Source organism: Taudactylus pleione, unplaced genomic scaffold (assembly GCF_031769625.1).
Source record: "Taudactylus pleione unplaced genomic scaffold, aTauple2 ptg001123l, whole genome shotgun sequence".
Taxonomy (NCBI): domain Eukaryota; kingdom Metazoa; phylum Chordata; class Amphibia; order Anura; family Myobatrachidae; genus Taudactylus; species Taudactylus pleione.
Window position 1 is genome coordinate 1573134 of NW_028285524.1, and position 18644 is coordinate 1591777.

An 18644-nucleotide genomic window follows, 5' to 3' on the forward strand; every position below is an offset into this window, starting at 1 on the left:
TAAATAATAAGGGATGTCCGTCACTGTATGACAGGAGTATTCCCAGCTAAATACGCTGTGCTGACGGGACACGGTCCCGCCATTTTGCCAGACAGTGTAGTGGTTAGCGTTGCTGCCTCGCAGCAGTGAGGTCGTGGGTTCTCTTCCCACCGTGGTCCTAGCTGTGTGGAGTTTGCAAGCACCGGGTGTTATGGCTTAACCTAATTAAAGATATATAGTATGTATAGTACTTGTACTAGTCATTGTTCTGGTTGCTGGGGCCGAAACTTATGGTTATAGCTTACCCGTAACCAGGGTTGGCACATTATTGCGTCCCATCCCCAGGCTTATGCCTCATAACCCTGAACACGCTCTATCTCGTCTGATTTTGGAAGCTAAGCAGGGTAAGGCCTGGTTAGTACTTGGATGGGAGACCGCCTGGGAATACCAGGTGCTGTAGGCTTATATAGGTGCCAGCACATATACTACATTATAGGCTGGTTTTAAAACCTTGCAGTTCTGTATAGTGCTAGCTACTGTGCATAGCTAGTTGTTAGCAGAATGGGAACTAGCCTAAACCCCTGTTTGCACTATAACACCGCGTTATGCGGTTCTGAGAGGTGCCAGTTACTCAGCCGGTGCACATTCCCGGCTAGAGGTGCTGGGCTGACTGGACACAGTGCCGCCATTGCAGCGCAGGGTATTACCCAATGTCAGGCTTCCCCTTGGCTTTATAACAAAGGGCGCCTAGCTTAATCTAATGGCCTGATATCATAGCCTGTGAAGGTTAACCCATGGTTTACTAGCTACATAGCCTAAACTGAGATCGTCTTTTTGATTCCCCCTTCGAAAAACGGGTTAATCTGGAGCTAAAATAGCTCACCTGAAGCACGCACGCTCCTAATATATAAGGCGAGTACACCAGTAACAGAAGTCCGAGGAACGACACCAGTCTGGGACAGCACGCTGCTAACACATCTTGCCTCTACGCCATAACAGAATGACGGCCACACGCGACACATGAGCAGCCTCCCGGCGTGGAGGTAAGCCACGGTATATATATATGTATGTGTGTGTGTGTGTGTCTACGACCTTCTTGTCTCCACTAACATTTTATTAGTTTCCACAGTAATTTCTCCTGCACTTCTCCAGACTAAGGTCCGTGCTGTGGAGCATTGGTCTTAGCCCACTGAAGCTACTCTTTATACCTAACGTGGCGGGTTGCTGTGTGATAAAAAAAGGTCAGTGACATTCTACATAGCGTCCAGAGGGCTTCTGGTCGCTCACAGGTAAGAGCTTACCTCACTAATGCCTAGGAAGATGCTCCTATTTCATGCAACCTGACATACATAACGTTAATCTCCCTTACAGAGCCTAGCGGCTGTCCTAGCAGCCCTCTGCTCTTTTAATCAGTTGGCTCTACACTTTAGAGTTTCCCTAGTGTGTGGGTGCATAGTTTGTACATTGAGATTAGCAACACTATTCTACTAGAATCTGTTGGGGTTATGGACCAAAGCGCATCTCTGGGCTAGTGCACATCTTTACATAAGTGTGACAATCACTATGTTCCACGCAGGGGGCCTTGTTGGGTTTTCCTGTTCAGTATCTGTTGATATTTTATCACACTAATAGGTACCTGACGGGTACTTTCATGGTTGTCCTGCTGCCCTGGCCTTGCTGTGTGGGATGCTTCCCTATATTGGTAGCTCTCCCTGGGTGGGGTTACATTCGTGCTCCTTTACTGCTAAGTTCCTGGTTGTTTTCACACTATGTTCGGGCCGGCAGTTGGTACTGACTACGCACTTCCATCAGGTTGGAAGTTGTCTTTTTATCCCTGTTTTCAGTATGGGTTATACTGCTGTCTGACCCTCTGAAAGGAATTGTAGTCTCCATCCTCTCGTATTCGCCTCTGCCTCATGTCCCGTGGGATCTCCACTCGTTGGAGACTTCTATGGTATAACCTTTCCGCTGGTTCACAACTTTGTTGTAGTGGGCCTCAAGGATCATTCAAAGCGATTGTTTGGTCTTGTCTTTGACCTCCCAGCATACTCTTTGTTGGGAGTCTGTGGACAGGATCAATTTTGTATCTGTTGATTGGCATTGTCATACTTCTATCTATATGATTATGACCAGCGGTGCTGGGATTCTGCTGTCTGCAGCTGTTGCAGTTTCCTGTGCAGACTCTAGTACGATTCACAAGTTCTCGTTTTCTGCCCTTCTCCTATGGATTCTTGTTGGGGCTCTCTGCTACCAGCTGTCTGATTTGGTCTATTTTCAGCCGCTTCTCAACTGTGATTGTTTTCTCGCCAGCCGTTCTGTTCATTTTGGCTTCCGCTGTGCGTACGTTGTGGAAGTTCTTCTGTGACTGTCTTCTGATGAGTAGTGTTTGTCTACTGTGCTCTACGACACTTGATCCTCTGCCTCTGCTGCGCCTATTGTTCTTGGCAGTCCCTATTTCGGTTTGGCCGAGGGGTAAGCAAGTACTTACCGATAAATCCCTTTCTCCGATTCCACAGGGGACACTGGACGCCCGCCCAGCGCTGTATACCTGACGTTTTGTTGGGTTCATTCTATGGTTGTGTGACTGCATGGTTCCCTGTTATGGGTTCCACTGTTCTCATTCAGTCGGTCTTGTTCCATTCTGTGGTCTTCTACTTCTCCTCGTTTTCTTTTCTCTTGTCCTCCGTCTCCTCTCGGGCTCAGTTCTTAAAATGGGGCTGATGGGGCATAGAGGGGGAGGAGCCAGTCACACTTTTAAATTATTTAAAGTGCCAGGCTCTGCTCTACCACCGTCTATACCCCACTGTCTTGAAATCTAGTGTCCCCTGTGGAATCGGAGAAAGGGATTTATCGGTAAGTACCAAAATCCTGTTTTCCTTGTTAATGTGGAAACTAGAGATCACCTTAGGAAGGAAACCAGGGCGAGTCCTAATTACCGCCCTGTTTCTGTGAAAAAACAGAAAAGGAGGGCGACATGAAAGAGCCCACAAATAAAACACCCTTCTAGCAGAAGCAATTGCTAGAAGAATACAGTCTTCGCTGTAAGCCATTTGAAGTCCGCTGAGCCCAGTGGTTCAAATGGGGGTCCTTGGAGAGCCCTAAGGACCACAACCAAATCCCAAGGAGCCTCTGGAGGGCCAATGGGAGGCTGAATGCGAAGAGCACCTTGCATAAAGGCGCGGATATCAGGAAGCGGAGCAATCCTACGCTGGAACCATATGGACAGTGCGGACACATTTTCCTTCCGCGAGGCGGTGACCCTTGTCCAGGCCTGCCTGTAGGAAAGCCAGAACCCTGGACATCCGAAATACCTGGGGATTATACCCCCCTGGGGCGACACCAGTCAAAGCAGGTATACCACACCCTGTGGTAAATTCTGGCAGAAGCGGGCTTCTGAGCACGGTATCCACCACATAGCTTGAGAACCCCTTTGTCCTTAGGAGGGATGTCTCAAGAGCCACGCTGTCGAAGACAAACGGCCCAGATCCGGGTAAAGGCAAGGACCCTAAGACAACAGGTCCGGACATTGAGGCAACAGCAACGGAGTGTCGATGGAGAGACTCTGAAGATCTGAGTACCAGTAACGTCTGGGCCAAGCTGGAGCCACCAGCAGGATTTTTTCCCCTTCTTGCTTCAACTTGCAAAGTACTCGAGGAAGAAGGGAGAACGGAAGAAACAGATACGCAAACTGGAAGGTCCACCGAACTGCCAGAGCGTCTACCAGGAGAGCCTCTGCGTCTCTTGTTCTGGATCCATACACCCGTAGCATGCGGTTGTGTCTAGAGGCCATCAGGTCTATTTTGGGAAGACCCCACTTGTCCACTAGGAGCTGAAACACGTCCTGGTGAAGAAACCATTCCCCTGGATGCACGTCGAAACGGCTGAGGAAGTCCGCTTCCCAGTTGAGTACTCCTGGAATGAACACCGCCGATATGGCTGGGAGATTGCCTGCCGCCTGACCTCGATTTCCTCCATGACTGTTTATGTAAGCCACTGTGGTGGCGTTGTCTGACTGAACTTGCACAGGCTTCCCATGAAGAATCTGACATGTTGTAGGGCTCAGAACACCGCCCGAAGTTCCAGTATTTTGATCGGGAGGTTCGATTCCTCTACGGTCCACCGTCCTGAAGCACATGTGCACCCGTCGCTGCGTCCCAACACCGGAGACAGGCGTCCGTCGCAAGAAAGACCCAGTCAAGAATCCAAAACGGGCATCCCTTGTTGAGATGCTCCTTCTGTAACCACCAGGTCAGAGACAGGCGCACCTCCGGAGAAAGCACCATCATCTGTGTCTTTTTCCGACCGGGCAATCCGTCCCACCTGGAGAGAATCAACCTCTGCAGGGGCCTGGAGTGGAACTGGGCATATTCCACCATGTTGAATGTTGACACCATGGAGCCCAGTAATCTCATCGCCGAGAGAATGGACACTCAGTGACTGTGGAGACAAGTGCGAATCCTTGTCTGTAACGCAGATCTTCTCTTCTGTCAGGAAGATCCTCTGTTGAAGAGAGTCCAACAGCGCACCCAGATGTAGCCTTCTCTTGGATGGGATGAGGGAGGACTTCTTCCAATTGATCAGACAGTCGTGAGCCTGCAACACAGATATTGTCAGTTGCAGATGGCTGCAAAGCACCTCTCGAGACCCAGCCAATAGAAGGTTGTCCAGGGTAGTAGGTGAACCCCCTATAAATGCAGGTGGGCCGCCATGACCGCCATTACCTCGGTAAACACCTGCGCCGTAGAGAGGCCAAACGGCAGTGCCTGAAATTGGTAATGGTGATCCAGCACAGCAAATCGGAGAAACCGTTGATGAGCTGTTGCAATTGGGATATGGAGGTAAGCATCCGGAATATCCAGCGACATGTAATCCCCAGGTTCCATAGCCAAAATAAAGGAACGTAGAGTTTCCCTCCTGAACTGGGGTACCCTCAGAAACTTGTATAGGGACTTGGGGTTGAGAATAGGACGGTAGGAACTGTTTGGTTTCTGCACCAGAAAGAAGTTGGAATAATACCCGTCCCCCTTTGGGGGAACAGGACCGGCACTATGACCCCTGCCTGGAGCATAGAGAGTGTCTGAGGGGAAGCCCGTAGTGAAGAATTGATTGAGAGGCCTGCTACGGAAGGAGAGTGCGTACCCCTGAGAGACCACTTCCCTTACCCAAGTGTCTGTTGTGGTCTGACAGCAGTACTGGGCGTATTGTAGAAGTCGGCCTCCCACCCTGGGATCCCAAAGGGAGGTCCGTCCAGTCAGGCTGAGGGTTTGTCGTCCGGCTTGGTGGCTGGACGCCTGTGCTCCAAGCCTGTCTTGGGCTTAGCAGCCCTTTTTGGTCCCGGAGGGCCTTGGAAAGGACCGCACCCTAGGCTTACCCTGGGGACGATAGGGCCAAAAGGACGAGGCCACTGGCTCAGATGGGTCTGGAGCAGACGGAAGACAAGCAGATTTGGCTGCCGTCCAAATCAGGGCCAAACAGAACCTGACCATTATAAGGCAAGCATTCTAATCCCTCCCTGGATTCAGCATCCGCTCTCCAAGACCTTAACCACAAAGAGCGACGAGCAGAAACTGCTGCTGTGGAAATCCTTGATGTGAGTAGGCCAATATCCAAAGCTGCCTCGTTAATGTACACAGCTGAATCTCGGAGGTTGCGCACCAGCTTGATTTGCTCACTGGAAGCCTCTGGAGGAAAAGACGCCTCCAGAGCATCCGCCCATCTCTCCATGGCTCGGGCCACCCAGCAGATCGCCATGGCCAGTCTGGAGGCCCCTCTGGCAAGGGAGTAAATGGAACTGAGACACATCTCCACCGTACGGTCCGTGGCATCAGTCAGAGATGACATGGACGGCGTAGGCAGAGTTGCACTCTTCACTAAACGGGTCACATGAGAATCCACCTGGGGGGGAGGGGAGAAGAGAGAGACTCCTATTTAGTGAAATAATTATCTGCATAAGCCAGCCGTTTTGGAGATTGAAATTTTTTCCAATGAGACTGCCACGCTTCCTCTAAATGATCCACCAACTGGCCAGATAGGGGAAAAAAATAGTGGCCTTACCTATAACTTGCTTAAAGTAAGCATACGAAGGTGTCGCTGCAGGCAGGTAGGCCGTCCAGGATGAGCATGGCCATGTGAACGGCCTGAATTAGACCTGGAATAAATATCGTAGACGTAGCTTCCACTTCCTTGGGAGTGAACTCAGATACTTCCAGGAGTTCACCTTCATCAGAAGATATGTCAGCATCATCATTATACTGTGATGAGATGTGACAAAAACAGTCTCTTAGCAGGCCTAGCGGAGGATCATGGAACATGTTCGGCAGGTTCTGCACTGTACTGGACAGCGAATTCACCCAGACAGGTTCCGCAGGGGGAAGCGTCTGCTGAGGAGAACATTTCACCATCATGAGTCCCGGGACCCCCATAACGGTGGACGGTATGAGCGCCTGCTGCTGGAACCCCACTGGCGGGAATGCCGGAGGGGTTGCCAACTGATCCACCAAATTATTTTAACGCCTGGGCCAGGGAAGCCCACAGGTTCTGAGCCCCTGGGGGTCATCATAAACAGTGTGACCCACCGCACAGTAAGTCCTGCTGACTGTGAGATAATTCCCACCCTGACAGTACTGGTACTGAGAGGGTTAAAAGGAGAAAGATAAGTAAAATGGCTACTATCAACCAATAGATCTATGTCTACTTGGAAAAAGCGCCGCATACAATGACCTGACTGGAGGAGAGGTATGCAGGGGGACCCAGGCACCGCGTGCAGAGACCAGCGTATTGCACAAAAAAGAAGGCCGCTGGAGAACTCTGAGTGGGCGGGCCCGGGAGAGTAACGCTGGGACAGCCCGCTGAACTTAATGAGAAGAGCGGCTTGTGCTGAATAGACCCTGGCATGCATTTAACCTCTAGGATGTTGGAGCGCGATTCTGCGCCGCTCCAGCCCCCTACCCAAGAGGTTCAGTGGCAGCGCAGGTTAGTACCTGGCCCCACAAACAGCTGTCCCCAGGGAGCCCCCATCCCTGGGGAAAAAATAAGGACTGTGTCTGTCAGCAGACGCCCGCTGCTTACCTCAACGTCCACCGTGAAGTCCGGCCACAGTCCCAGGCCCCCTGGGGGTTCCCTGCTAGCTGGACCCCTCAGGTGCCTGCCGAGTTCCCCGGATCAGTACCGGTGGTCGGCGCCAGCGGGGTCTCTGAGTGATATCACGGACGTCCTCTGGACTGGCCGTGTAGCCACTCTTGAAGATCTTCAGGGGCTGTCAGAGCAGCCCCTCTGCGCAGTGACCCGATCTCTGACCGGGCACCTACAAAACTGAGGATGCCTTGGCCGGGGTATAGGAGAGGAGGCCCAAGTGCATCCTGGGACCAAAAGTTTAACTGCTTGGTTCCTGCCGGCAGAGCCATCGTCTATACCCCAAGGTATCCCTGTGGATACCCTATGGACCCTGCAGTAGAAACTGAAGTAACATTACAAGCATTTCATAAGTGTCAAAGGCTTTTATTGACAATTACATTGTTTATGCAAAGAGTCAATATTTGCAGTGTTGGCCCTTCTTTTTCAAGACCTCTGCAATTCTCACTGGCATGCTGTCAATCAACTTCTGGGCCACATTCTTGCCTAATCAATGCTTGGGGTTTGTCAAAATTTGTGGGTTTCTGTTTGTCTACCCACCTCTTGAGGATTGACCACGTTCTCAATGGGATTAAGGCCTGAGGAGTTTCCTGGCAATGGACCAAACATTTCGATGTTTTGTTCACCGAGCCACTTTATCACTTTTGCCTTATGGTAAGGTTGGAAAAGGCATTGTTCATCACCAAACTGTTTTTGGATGGTTGGGTGAAGTTGCTCTTGGAGGATGTTTTGGTACAATTCTTTATTCATGGCTGTGTTCTTAGGCAAAATTATGAGTGAGCCCACTCCCTTGGCTGAGAAGCAACCCTACACATGAATGATTTTAGGATGCTTTACTGTTGCACTGCAAATATTGACTCTTTGCATAAACTTAATGTATAACTGTGTTTCAATATAAAAGACAAAATGGCTGATTTAATTAAGTGCAGAAGCCACCTAAACACCTTCCAGCGGCCTCGTGTGTTATCGCAGACTGATTTTACTTGCAGCAGATAGCAAAACACAAGATGCTGATAGTAGCTTTTGTGTAATTGAATCTGGCCAAAAGGAGTTTAGCAATCCAGAATACTGTTCTATCTACAGGTACAGGAGGAGTCTCCCATATCCAAAATACTTGGGACCAGGGGTATTTTGGATATCTGAATATTCCATAATTTGGGAATGGGATCAAATCTAAACACAGACTGCATTTGTTTTCTATACACCTTATACACACAGCCTGCATGTAATTTTATACAATATTTTCAATAATTTTGTGGCTCAAACAAAGTTTGTGTACATACATGAAATTAATTTGTTTTATATACACACAGCTTGAAGGTAATTTTATACAATATTTTAAATAATTTTTTGCTTTAAACAAGGTTTGTGTCCATTTGAACCAAACAAAGGTTTTACTATCTGTATTTCGGAATATTCTGGATTAACGAATATTTGGATATGGGAGACACAACCTGTATACATAGCCCATGTAAATATCTTTGATAGAAAACATTGATGAATATGGAGTACATTAAAGCTACAGTTCTATTTGTGTAAACATTAGCTTTTTTTCCTCACCGATTATAGGTTTGGGTGGAATCACTTCAATTAGTTTTGCAATGTTGATAATGACACAACAATGATACTTATTTTGCATTAAGCCGATGTATAGTTAATTACTGTCCCATGTGATAAAAATAAACAGATCCAAGGTTTTTTCTTTTCCTAGCAGGTAAAATGCAACTCAAAAATACTCCCTTTTGGACAATCCCTTTCCTATGACGGACCTGCCGCTTGTATCCACATCCCTAAAGGTGCATACACACAGTCAGATGAACGATTTGACCAACGAACGATTTTTGACTACATTAAAATGAGTGAAATGTCCAAAACTGACTGCAAACACATCAGATGTCAGATATCGTTATCTGACCATCGGGAACGCGCATCGTTCAAACATGTCAGATTTTCCTTCAGATTTGAACGATTTTTGAAATCGTTATCGTTCAGATCTGAAGAGAAATCTGACCGTGTGTATGCACCATTAGCCTATCTGTCTTGTCAAAAGCCTGGGCCATCAGAATAAATCTGTAAAATTAATTTGGCTCTATTAGTTTCCATCAGATAGGTGGTACTCCTGCATTTGGAAAGATAAGTTATCACATTAAACTATGTTTTCGGCACCAGCCAGTGTTACATGACCATTTTGTATAATGCTGACGTGTTTGTCCAGTTAGCACGCATAGATGAGACCAGCGTTTGGAGGGCATGCTGGTTCCTGTAGTGCCATTAGGAGGACCTAGAGGTGACTCCAAGGTAAGCTGGCTCTCATTATGTTTGTGTATGTGCCATTATTATGTGGCCTTATATTGGGCAATTAAATGACCCAGATTGTATGTCATTATTTTTAGGAATGAGTTTGCGGCGTGGTGCTCCCTGGGTTGGTATGGCTGGACTGCTTTGGGGTGGCACACTAGAACACTCTATTTAGCACTTTCTTACACTTATTTTTCTACTAATAACTTTATTTAGCATTTTAATTACACCCTTCATCTGTGTATCACCTTTTAACACATAGTAAGTGTTAACAATAATAAATCAAAAGCTAACACCTTAGCCTCTCTCAGGTGCGCTGACTTTTTGGGGTTCCGCGCCCCAGGCTTTGACTTAGAAATAGGGACCTCCATTAATCAGAGAAGCTGTGACGTGGCCTGGAGGCTTAGCCATATTTTTGCAAATATATGCAACTAAGATCTCTGAATTATATACCACCATGTAGTTTTTAAAATCTTATTGCTGATATCAGAGTGCTGGGGGATACCCTTTGCTGTTTCTTGTATAGACTAAAGGTGCATACACACTAGACGATATGCTCCCTGAGCGATATCGTCTAGTGTGTCCCCGGCAGGCTGTGCTCAATGTCGTTCATGACATTGAGCACAGCCGCTGAACGATATCATTAGCGATATCATTCAGCGCCGGGCTCTCTCACCCATTCCCTGACATGCAGCAACCTGACGAGGTCGTCAGGTTGGCCTGCATGTCAGCCCGATGAAGGAGGATGGCGAACGACCCGCGGGAACGCGCGTCGTCGTCATCGTTCATCTTTTTTGTGTTAAAAATGGACGACTGAACGATAACGATATCGTTATCGTTCAGTCGTCCACTTTAATCGCCCAGTGTGTACGCACCATAACCCCTCCCTTTCATGCACCTGAGTGATATTACTAAGGTGATTGAGCAGCTACCAATATGCATTGCAGTTATCACTCATAATCAACTGTTGATTGTATATTTAATTTTTTCTCTTTGTATTTTTATATTATCTATACCCTTTATTACAAAAAAAAAAAAATAATAATTTTTTTGTAAATAATGTATTTGCTCATCTTGAAGCTCTACATCATGCCTGGCCAACCTGAGGCTCCCCAGCTGTTGTGAAACTACAAGTCCCAACATAGCTTCCCACCAATCCGCTGATAAAGCATGCTGGGACTTGTAGGTTACAGGTCTGCTCTACATTGTGTATTTTATGTAATCTCAAAACCATGTTATCTTTCATATTCAGAAAGTATCAAGTTCATCCAAGTATTTCCAGATCGCTCTTGTCCATGAACTTATTGAAAGTAACAAGAAAAAGATAGCAACTAAAATAAAACCTGTTTCCACACATGCTGCTACATGTGACACATTCATAAAAATGGCTTTGGCGTGATAGTGTTCTATTTAGATTACTTGTTTCTCTTTGCATGAGCTGTCCTGCAACATTGTCCCGGGTGATGGAATAAAAGCAGCGATATTTAGTGCATACAGGGAAGTGTTGTACCCTTAGAGTAAGGGAAAAAAATAAATCATCTTTAGCCATGGTAAATTTAAATGGAGGGCTGAAGAGGATGGAGCATTGCAGCTTAGTTCATATAAAAGGATAAAGACCCTTTTTAAAAGGAGTTATACTCTCCTAGGGGTCTATTCATTATCACTTAATTCCAACAAAAGCAGGTGAAAATTAAGATTTCTACTTCAGGGTCCATAGGAGGTCCACAGAGTTGACCTTGGGGGATATAGCTGGATCAGGATCCATGGGCACCACACAGTTAAGCTTTTAGCTCCCAGGATGCACTTGGGTCCTCCTCTATACCCCGCCCCCGAGCCACAGGCACCTCAGTGTAAGTCGGTCGGAGTCGGTCACCGCGCAGGGGGGCTGCAGGAGCAGCCCCCAGAAGCTTTTTTAGTTTAACATACATTTAGTTTATTTAATCTTTCTTTTTACTACAGACTGCAGCGAAGGGCTGTCTATTCAGACGCCCACGCTGCCGCTCTGATCCCCTACTGGCGCCGCGACGCCAGTACTGATCTGGGGATCGCGGCGGGAGGACAGAGTCCGTGCTAGCCGGACTCTGTCTACCTCCCAGGACTGCTGCCGGAGTCGCCGGGGATTCAGGTAAGCCGCGCGTCGCTGGCTAGCGGCGACGCGCGGAATGCCTTAAAATGCAGTCCTTTAGCCTCCGGTCCTGGGGACAGACCGGAGGCTGCTGGCAGTGGCGGCGGGCCCCCCATAACCCGTGGGACCACTAGACCACCAGGGTTAACAGGCATGCGGGAAGCCAGCATCCCTGGGGTTATGGCCAGCCAGGGGAGGAAGCCTTCCCTGTTCAGCGGCTCCTCCCCTCAGCTCAGCACGCCTTTCAGCACGCAGTCTGGCGTCGCTGAGCTGCAGTTTCACGGCCACTCCTCCTCTGAGGTCTCTGGGGGCCATTTTCTCTGTGGCAGCGCAGATCTCAGGGAGCACGCGGACCGGTCCCCCTGTGTATCTCTCCCCCGATTTAAGGGCAGTGTACACAGCACTATAGCCCTCCCAGACACTGAATCTGGGCAGGTTGATTGTAGTGGAAAGGTGCAGTGAGTATATCTTCTCTGCATGGTATGTGACTTTTGCTAGTGCTGCCTGTCTGTGCTTATTTTCCGCTTACTGTCAGCTTATACCTGTCCCTTTCCTTCTCCTACAAGCCCTACAGGTGTGTGGGGGAGGGGCGTTTCTACTGACCTCACTTATATAGATCACGTATTTGTGAGGTCCGTCACATACAGTTGTGTGCTACACAGTGCCATATTGTGGGCTGTTGTTCAGCACACCGGTGAGTGCGTTTACTTCTGCCCTGTTGCCAGATAGAATATATTATATAGTCAAAAAAATATATGTCATGTCAGACGAGGAGGTTGAGCGCTCAGTGGCTTCGGTGTTGGCCTCCTGCGGACGCTGTTCTGCAGGAGTGGATAGGGAGGATTTGTCACAGGATGGCCTGTGTAGTCGATGCCAGGTGGCTCCTGGCCCATCCAGACCTTCTCTGACGCAGGAACCACCGTGGGCGATGTTTTCTCAAGTGCTGGTGTCTATTGCGGACCGTCTGTCGGTCCCGACTGCTCTTCCTACTAGGGCGTTACCCCAGCCGACCATCCCTCATTCCCCGTGTGTCCCGCAGTTATTGCGGAGTTCTCCTGGGTCTCAGTCAGTGGGTCCCTATGCGGGGTTGCCTATGTATATACAGGCTTCCCCTGTGCCACAGCAGCCTGTGGTACCTTTTCAGGCCCCTGTGGCGACTCCTCCACCCTGGGTGGATGTGCTCTCCAACTCCGTGCAAAATTTGGCGTCCGCTTCCTCGGCTTTTCAGTCAATGTTGCATACTGACATGCCTTCTAGGATTTCAAAACGCCCACTCATGACACGGGCTGCTCAGGTATCGGACTCAGAGGGTTCCTCAGATGATGGGGAGGTCCCTGATGACACTGACTCGGACGCCTCGGTCCAGGAAATGGATACCAAGTCGTCCATTAATGTGCGAGCACTAGTTAGGGTGGTGCGAGCTATTCTTCTTATAGAGGATGAGGCACCGGTTCCTAAGTCGAAGTTTCCTAGTTTCAAAAAAACTAAGGTGGCTTCTGCGGTGTTTCCCCTGTCGGATCAGTTGACGGATCATATGGCGGTAGCTTGGCAGGCGCCCAGTAAGAGATTCCTTCCTCAGAAGCGGTTGGCTTCTAATTATCCCTTCCCTGAGGCACATTGTAAAAAATGGGAAACTCCACCGCCGGTGGATTCCCATGTCACCCGTTTAACTCGGGGCGCTACCTTACCATTACCGTCGATATCCTCGCTGAAGGATCCCACGGACAGGAAAGTTGAGACTTGCTTAAAGTCTATTTACTCCCTCTCCGGCGCGGTGGCCCGACCGTCCATGGCCATCTCCTGGGTGGCCAAGGCCATTGAGGGGTGGGCCAATGCATTGGAAGATACCTTCCCGGACGACGCTCCGGATGTCCAGCGGGCGTTGTTGGGACAAATGAGGGACGCTGCTTCTTACATTGGAGAAGCTTCTTTAGATGCTAGTCTGCTGACCTCGCGGGTATCAGCTGTAGCGGTGTCTGCCCGCCGATCCTTATGGTTGCGGTCCTGGAGAGCGGACTCTGATTCAAAGAAAGGTCTGGAGGCCTTACCTTTCAATGGGGAATTACTATTTGGTCCGGACTTGGACAAAATAGTGGATACCCTGGTTAAATCCAAGTCGGCCTTCCTCCCTTTGGCGGCACTGCCTGCTAAGGTTCGGAGTTTGGCTTTTTGTTCCTTTCGGGTTCAGGGTAAGGCAAAAGGTCAGTCCTTCCCGAGGCGAGTAAGACTGCCTCTAAACCCAAGAAGCAAGCCTGGAGTGCTCGGCGCCCTTCTTCCAAGCAGGAAGATAAACCTGCGGCCTGATGGGACGGGCCTCCCTCTGGGGGACCTCAGAGTGGGAGGCCGACTTCTTCTATTTGCCCAGTGCTGGCACAATACCACCACGGATGCCTGGGTTCGAGAAGTGGTCTCCCAGGGGTACGCCCTGTCTTTTCGGCACAGACCACCCCACCAGTTTTTCTGCACAAGTCCTTCTCAGGACAAGACCAAGGCGTTACAGGTTCAGGAGGCTATAGAGTCCTTGCTGAAAGCAGGGGTCATTGTTCCCGTTCCTCAATCACAACGAGGGACGGGGTATTATTCGTCTCTGTTTCTGGTGCGGAAACCCAATGGTTCTCATCGCCCTATCCTCAACTTGAAGTCTCTGAACAAATTCCTCAGAGTTCCCAAGTTCAGGATGGAAATGTTACATTCCATCATTCTGGCGATGGAACCGGGGGGGTTACATGGTGTCCCTGGACATCCAGGACGCCTACCTCCATGTTCCGATAGCATCTTCGCACCAGCGGTATCTGAGGTTCGCTATCCTTCAACACCACTATCAGTTCCGGGCGCTACCCTTTGGTCTCTCCACGGCACCGAGGGTGTTCACGAAGATTATGGCGGTCATGGCCGCACATCTTCGGAACCAGAATGTACGGCTGCTGCCGTATCTGGACGACCTCCTGTTGCTGGCGAGCTCCCCGGAGGTACTGCTTCAACATCTCCACCTGACGATCGCTTGCCTGCAAGCACACGGGTGGTTGATAAATTGGAAAAAGTCCTCCCTGATTCCATCACAGCGGATTGTTCATTTGGGAGCCCTGCTGGATTTGCGTCAGCAAAGGATCTTCCTCACTCCGGAGAAGGTCGCCTCCCTACAGCTGCGGATACGCAGTTGCCTGAGCAGTTGCCGCTTGTCGGTCCATTCGGCTATGAGTGTTCTGGGGTCCATGGTGTCGACATTCGACATGGTGGAATTTGCCCAGTTCCATTCCCGGCCCCTGCAGGGGCTGATTCTATCGGAATGGAACGGGTTACCTCACCGGATCCGCTCTCAGGTGCTGGTGTCTCTGGACGTTCGGAAATCTTTGGCTTGGTGGCTTCAGATAGCTCATATGGTCGAGGGGCGCCCCTTTTGGATCCCGGACTGGGTCCTGCTCACGACTGATGCCAGTCTCCGGGGTTGGGGGGTAGTGACCGGCTCATTGTCTCTCCAGGGTCGTTGGTCTGCGGAATATGCACTTCTTCCCATCAACATCCTGGAACTGCGGGCAGTATACAGGGCCCTGCAGTCGTCCGGCCCCGCTCTTCACGGAAGGGCGGTACAGGTGCAGTCCGACAACGCCACCACGGTGGCGTATATCAACCACCAAGGCGGAACTCGCAGTCGGGCAGCGATGTCAGAGGTGTCTCGCATCCTGACTTGGGCGGAGGGTCACATTCCAGCGATCTCGGCGGTCTTCATCCCCGGAGTCCTCAATTGGGAAGCGGACTTCCTCAGCCGTCACGACGTGCATCCCGGGGAATGGTCGCTTCACCCAGAGGTGTTTCAGCTACTCGTGGACAGATGGGGACTGCCGGAGCTGGACTTGATGGCCTCCCGTCACAATCACAAGTTGCCCGTTTACGGGTCAAGGACAAGAGACGCAGGCGCAAGTCTGGTGGACGCGCTGTCGGTGAAATGGTCTTTTCACCTGGCGTATGTTTCCTCCGATATCCCTACTTCCTCGGGTTCTGCGGAAATTCAAGCAGGACGGCGGCACGCTCGTGCTGGTGGCTCCGGCGTGGCCCAGACGGCCTTGGTACTCCGATCTCAGGAGCCTCTCCATCGACTCGCCGTACCTTCTTCCTCAGCGTAGGGACCTGTTGTCTCAGGGGCCCTGCCTTTACCCGGATCTGGGTCGGCTGTCTTTGACGGCGTGGCTCTTGAGACAGCCGTCTTGAGGTCTCGGGGCTTCTCCAGTTCGGTTATTGGTACCATGCTCAGGGCACGCAAGCCTGCTTCAGCACGGATTTATCACAGAGTGTGGCACACTTACTTTCAGTGGTGTGAGTCTAGACATTATGATCCTCAGGTGTTCCGAGTTTCTAGGATCTTGGAATTTCTTCAGTCAGGATTGGACTTCGGCTTACGCCTTGCATCTCTGAAGGTTCATGTGTCCGCCTTGTCCGTGTGGTTTCAACGGCGGATTGCAATACTGCCAGACGTTCACACCTTTTTCCAAGGTGTTCTCAGGATCCAGCCTCCCTTTGTGCCTCCTGTGGCTCCTTGGGACTTGGCAGTGGTGCTACGGGTCCTGCAGGGTCCTCCGTTTGAGCCTCTTGAGTCGGTGGAGCTCAAGTGGCTGACATTTAAGAGGTTTTTCTCCTGGCAATTGCTTCAGCCAGGAGGGTGTCTGAATTGGGGGCGCTTTCCTGTCGCCCTCCTTTCCTGATTTTTCACCAGGACAGAGCGGTGCTCCGCACTCGTCCTGAGTTTTTGCCCAAAGTGGTCTCGAAGTTCCACATTAATCAGGAACTTGTTGTGCCAGCTTTTCAGTCCCCTGATCTTTCAGCTGGTGAGACTTCCTTAGATGTGGTCCGGGAGCTTAGAATTTATGTAGACCGGACGGCTTCGGTTAGGAAGTCTGATTCCTTGTTTATCCTCTTTGTTTGTTGGCAGGCCAACCCCTCTTGTGAAAACCAAACGTTAGCCCGTTGGCTTCGTTCCGGTTTTTTTTTTTCAGAACTTGTTACTGTATGCCAGATAGTTTTTTTTTTTGTTTGTTTGTTTTCAAGCTTGCAGCACAGGGATCATTTCAGCTCCATCTCTTCTCCCCTTATTACAAGCAGCATGTATGACCAGGAACACTAGCAGGCTAGGAGAGCCATGTGGGGACACTGACCGGGAGAGAGGGCAGCGGGGGACACTGGCCGGGAGTCCTAAAGAGAGGCATGGGAGAGAGGGGCACTGGCCTGGATTCCTGAAGAAGGCATGGGAGAGGGCTGTGGGCAGTAAGGGTCACTGGCCGGGAGTCCTGAAGAGGGCAGCGAGGGACACTGGCCGGGAGTCCTGAAGAGAGGCATGGGAGACACTGGCCGGGAGTCCTGAAGAGAGGCATGGGAGACACTGGCCGGGAGTCCTGAAGAGAGGCATGGGAGACACTGGCCGGGAGTCCTGAAGAGAGGCATGGGAGAGAGGGCTGCGGGGGACACTGGCCGGGAGTCCTGAAGAGAGGCATGGGAGAGAGGGGCACTGGCCTGGATTCCTGAAGAAGGCATGGGAGAGGGCTGTGGGCAGTAAGGGTCACTGGCCGGGAGTCCTGAAGAGAGGGCAGCGGGGGACACTGGCCGGGAGTCCTGAAGAGAGGCATGGGAGACACTGGCCGGGAGTCCTGAAGAGAGGCATGGGAGACACTGGCCGGGAGTCCTGAAGAGAGGCATGGGAGAGAGGGGCACTGGCCTGGATTCCTGAAGAAGGCATGGGAGAGGGCTGTGGGCAGTAAGGGTCACTGGCCGGGAGTCCTGAAGAGAGGGCAGCGGGGGACACTGGCCGGGAGTCCTGAAGAGAGGCATGGGAGACACTGGCCGGGAGTCCTGAAGAGAGGCATGGGAGACACTGGCCGGGAGTCCTGAAGAGAGGCATGGGAGACACTGGCCGGGAGTCCTGAAGAGAGGCATGGGAGAGAGGGCTGCGGGGGACACTGGCCGGGAGTCCTGAAGAGAGGCATGGGAGAGAGGGGCACTGGCCTGGATTCCTGAAGAAGGCATGGGAGAGGGCTGTGGGTAGTAAGGGTCACTGGCCGGGAGTCCTGAAGAGAGGGCAGCGGGGGACACTGGCCGGGAGTCCTGAAGAGAGGCATGGGAGAGAGGGCTGCGGGGGACACTGGCTGGGAGTCCTGAAGAGAGGCATGGGAGAGAGGGCTGCGGGAGACACTGGCCCTGATCTTTCAGCTGGTGAGACTTCCTTAGATGTGGTCCGGGAGCTTAGAATTTATGTAGACCGGACGGCTTCGGTTAGGAAGTCTGATTCCTTGTTTATCCTCTTTGTTTGTTGGCAGGCCAACCCCTCTTGTGAAAACCAAACGTTAGCCCGTTGGCTTCGTTCCGGATTTTTTTTTTCAGAACTTGTTACTGTATGCCAGATAGTTTTTTTTTTTTTTGTTTGTTTTCAAGCTTGCAGCACAGGGATCATTTCAGCTCCATCTCTTCTCCCCTTATTACAAGCAGCATGTATGACCAGGAACACTAGCAGGCTAGGAGAGCCATGTGGGGACACTGACCGGGAGAGAGGGCAGCGGGGGACACTGGCCGGGAGTCCTAAAGAGAGGCATGGGAGAGAGGGGCACTGGCCTGGATTCCTGAAGAAGGCATGGGAGAGGGCTGTGGGCAGTAAGGGTCAGTGGCCGGGAGTCCTGAAGAGAGAGCAGCGGGGGACACTGGCTGGGAGTCCTGAAGAGAGGCATGGGAGACACTGGCTGGGAGTCCTGAAGAGAGGCATGGGAGAGAGGGGCACTGGCCTGGATTCCTGAAGAAGGCATGGGAGAGGGCTGTGGGCAGTAAGGGTCACTGGCCGGGAGTCCTGAAGAGGGCAGCGAGGGACACTGGCCGGGAGTCCTGAAGAGAGGCATGGGAGACACTGGCCGGGAGTCCTGAAGAGAGGCATGGGAGACACTGGCCGGGAGTCCTGAAGAGAGGCATGGGAGAGAGGGCTGCGGGGGACACTGGCCGGGAGTCCTGAAGAGAGGCATGGGAGAGAGGGGCACTGGCCTGGATTCCTGAAGAAGGCATGGGAGAGGGCTGTGGGCAGTAAGGGTCACTGGCCGGGAGTCCTGAAGAGAGGGCAGCGGGGGACACTGGCCGGGAGTCC

General features: G+C 51.1%; 1 pseudogene; it reads left to right on the forward strand.

Moving 5' to 3' along the window:
• The first annotated feature begins 324 nt into the window (after window positions 1-324).
• On the forward strand, window positions 325-442 carry LOC148453649 (5S ribosomal RNA; annotated as a pseudogene).
• Window positions 443-18644: the final 18202 nt, after the last annotated feature.